Source organism: Aegilops tauschii, chromosome 5 (genome assembly GCF_002575655.3).
Source record: "Aegilops tauschii subsp. strangulata cultivar AL8/78 chromosome 5, Aet v6.0, whole genome shotgun sequence".
Lineage (NCBI taxonomy): Eukaryota > Viridiplantae > Streptophyta > Magnoliopsida > Poales > Poaceae > Aegilops > Aegilops tauschii.
The window spans coordinates 548,357,394-548,361,519 of NC_053039.3; the positions used below are offsets into that span (position 1 = coordinate 548,357,394).

General features: G+C 53.9%; 1 non-coding gene across 1 annotated transcript; it reads left to right on the forward strand.

Moving 5' to 3' along the window:
- Positions 1-1,403: 1,403 nt before the first annotated feature.
- On the forward strand, positions 1,404-1,505 carry LOC120965605 (U6 spliceosomal RNA). Its single transcript, XR_005758649.1, has one exon. It is a non-coding gene; the product is annotated as a U6 spliceosomal RNA (small nuclear RNA).
- The last annotated feature ends 2,621 nt before the right edge of the window (positions 1,506-4,126 follow it).

The following is a 4,126-nucleotide window of genomic DNA, read 5'->3' on the forward strand; positions in this document are numbered from 1 at the left end:
CGTCGCAAGATCGAAACCCAGATCGACCGGCTGCTACCTGCTAATGGTTTACGTAACCAAGATCGATCGAAACCAAGATTTCCTCACGGTGTGATTTACGGAGCAACTTGGGCTCTACGTCGGCGCGAGTGAATTGCAGAAAACATCGACATTGAAGGCTAGGGTTGCAGAAACCACGGTTCTACAATTTTGTGCCAAAAATCACTAATTCTGAGGCTAATTTTTTGCAAAAAACACTAGTCACCGGTTTAGGACATTTTGAGCACTATTATGACAGGTGGGTCCCACTGGATAGAGTGACGTGGCAAAGGAAAAGGCAAATTACACCCTAATACATTTATGATTTGCAAAAAGACCCCTGAAAAGAAAGCAATCGGGTCCTCCGTGACGTTCACCTCGCACCGGTCCGGTGGTGGACGCCGGCGGCCACTCCCTCTCCGGGCAGCTACCGTTGAGAGCCGGGGGGAAGGTGGCGTAAGGCCGCCCCTGTCGAAAGAGCAAGAAGGGGCGGATCCTACCGGATCCAGTGCCTGGCGGGGATGAGGCGGCTGTCGGGTTCGCTGGCGGCCAGCCCCCAACATTGAAGGTCAACGGGCAGCGGCGGCTCGATTCCCGGCAGAATCCCGCCGGTTCCGGTGCAGCACCGACGTCGTGGGTATTCGCGACCGTGCAGAGCAGCACCCGGCGTGCGGGGAGGAGGTTGAGGCCGGCCCTTAATTCGAACTACAGGCCTTGGGGAACTCGCGAGCGAGGTGGCCGGCCGCGGTTTCTCGCGGCTGGGGGCAGAGCTCCGGAGGCGACCCGAGGAGTTGGCCGTGAGCGACACAGGCGGGGGCGAGCAGCTCGTGGAGAGAGAGAGAGAGGAGAAGGGATGTAGGGGAGGCGGGGTGGGGCGTCCGCTGGACGGCGGGCTCGCCGGCGAACTTGGGCATCCATGGCCAGGCGGTGGAGTGAGCTCGTCGGCTGGGCAGCGGGAGGTCGAGGCATGACCTTGTCCTCTTTTTTTCACAGCACCAACATTATCCTCTTAGTTTCTTTTTACAATTTGGTCCATGCAATTTTGTCTATTTGTGATCTGTTATATCGTGTCACCGCCACCTTGTTAAGTGGGACCCATCTGTCATAATCGGACTTAAAACGAGTAAACCGGACGACTAGTGTTTTTTGCAAAAAAATAGCCTTGGAATTAGTTATTTTTGGCACAAAACTGTAGAAGTGTGGTTTCTGCAACCCTAGCCTTCAATGTCGATGTTTTTTGCAATTCACTCACGTCGGCGCTGTACCACGAGGAGAAATCAGGCCGGAGAGCGACCGGAAGAAAATAGCTGGGCTGTCTACTAAACTGGGCCGCGTAAGTGGATGCAGCCCGCACGAGGCTGGTGCTGGGGCACGGGGCGGGGAGCAACAGATCGGCTGATATTTAGTACCACATCGGCTAGCGAGAAGATTAGCATGGCCCCTGCGCAAGGATGACACGCACAAATCGAGAAATGGTCCAAATTTGTTTGAGATTTCGCGCGCAGATCCTTTTTCTTCTCAATCGTGCCCCTGGAGACTTACTTGCGCACCCTTGTTTCTTTGCGGACGCTTGCAACTAGGTCCCTACTCTATTTATTTATAACCCTATGGTCGTTTTTCACGTACCAAAGCCCCAAGTCATGTTGCAGCTTGACTTACGAACTGGCCCTCAAACTTCTCTTTAAATGCAATACAGTCTTCCTCTTCGCAATTCACTTGGCCATTTTCTTGCAACTCCTTTGAATCATTATGTTCCCGTAAATTAGAACTAAAACTAAAGAAAAAAGCATGGATGTGACAATATTCTCTGGTGTAGTTTGTATGTAGGCCTAGAAAGCGTAGACCGTAGTTTATTTCAAAACTAACTTGCACCTCCATTATGCAACTCGTCGCAGGTGTTCTAAAACCGTTTCTAAACACCCTGAGTTTTTTTAAATACCCTAGCAACCTTTAATATGAAATTCACAAAAAAAAACTTTTATAACATATATAACAAAGCATATGTATGGATCACTTTTATGCTGCTAACTTTGATTTTCTGATCATTGATGTTAGTTATTTTTTAAAAAAGTTATCATTCATGTTAGTTGATTGGATTAAGACCATATACAAAAAATGGGCATCAAACTAAAAAACAGTAATGATCAAGCCTAGTTTTCCCATGTTATTACGTGTGAGACGCATACACGACCCTTGCAATCTCCACTTATTCCTTCAAAAATCATGATGCTCGCAAAAGAACACCTTTTACCAAAAAGGGTTTCCCCCGCTTTGTATTCCAAAGCAACCAACACCGATACAAGAATCGCTGGGTGAACAACACATCAAACCCAAAAGAAAAAGAAGAAGAAACAAATGCCAACAACGGCAGCTCGACAAAGCGTGGATGACCCGCCACCGCTACGCCCACCAGAAACAAACCACCACAACCCGAGGCTCCGAACCACCGCGTACAAAGCAGCACCTCCAAGAAGGAAAGCGACGCCGACGACGCTGCTGCTCGGACATGTCCTAGGGTTTCCCCGGCACGCGGAATGAGGTGGGGGATGGATATCACCGACACCCTCCAGGAAGGAATGGTGGCACCCACAAGTGTCACCGCATCGTAGCCGAAGACCGGCAAGGATTACTCCCGCACTCCAACCCCACCGCCCAACGGATCGGAGCCGACCAGCCAGACCGCCGTCCACCACCATGCTCCATCGCGGTTGCGCCGCCACCCACGCCGCCTCACTGCGAACACCAACACGAGGCCAAGAGGACCGGGGAGAAGCGCCCCACGGAGGGAGAAGCAGCACCAAAGCCGAACGGGAGGGAACCACCTCCACCGCCGTCGTGCGGGAGGCCAGAGCCTCTGGCATCGTCGCGGTAGCCGTCCGGACGCGGCAGCAGGGCATGCCAGGCCACCCCTGGCCCGGCCAGGCCCGAAACGGGCCCGCTAAGCCCCGCCGCCACGCTGCAGCAAGCCGGCGATGGCGCCGCCAGCACCCTGCCGCTCATCGCCTCTCCCCCGTCTCCCGGAAGCCACGAAGCAGACCCACCCCGCCGCCGGCCTGCCCAGGCCCAGATGGGGCCCGAAGGGCCCAGATCTGGGCCGAGCGGGCGCCGCCAGACCGTGCCGCCGCGTCGCCCCTCCGCCAACGGCGACGCCGCCGCCCAGAAGTCCGCCCCCGCTCGCGCCAGGAGCCCCCGCCGCCTAGAAACACCGCCCGGGGTCGCCCCGTCCCGTGCCGGCGGACACCCGAGAGGGGAAGGGCCTGGGGGCCGCCGCCACTAGCGTCCCCCGGGCCAGGCCCGCAGCGGGCGCCGACGACGGCGGCAGGGAGGGAGGGGGAGGGAGAGGTGCACGGGGGAGGAGGATGGTCGCGACCGGCCGCCCGCGGGGGCGACGTGGTCGCGGGAGGGGAGAGGGGGGGGGGAGTTCCAAAAAATTCACAACCTGGAAATATCACCATACATATATCTGATACAGCGTGTATGTACTATATGTATCGATCGGGAAACAAAAAATATAAATCTCGTGAGATAGTATAGTGGGAGGAATTCGCGTTTCCAATTTAAGTTTGCACTTCAGACATTTCCATCGTATACCTAACAAACATCATTGTCTTAGATGGAACTAAAAACCATTCTCATTGTTCGTCCGACGATTCATCGAGCCATAAATTCACCACATAATTGTGCTAAGAGCACTTACTAGGATGCTCCAACTTGGCTAGGTTATAATGTATTTATCTTAAACGTTCGTTGCTGAACTTAGCTAGGTAAGAGAGTAAGCAGGCCGGCCGTTTGTTCCACAGACGCCGTTTGTTACAGGCGTAGTCAAGGTTAGACAACATCCGTACGGGGCTCTGGCGTCTTTGTCAATCAGATGAAATGTGTGACTCTTCCAAAAAAAGTGGGACATGGTGTCGTCCAGAGGTCTGGTTGCTCCTCCGATCTAGGTTGGAGTCTTCGAGGCATTTCCATAGCCCGGTGTCGCGCGAGAGAAGAAGGTGTTGATCGACATGAGAAGGAGACATGGGACAAACTGCTGCTTGAGCTGATCTAACGCCATCTCGTGTTGATTTTCGTAGGTCTCATAGTTTTCCCAAACTAAATAGGAGTT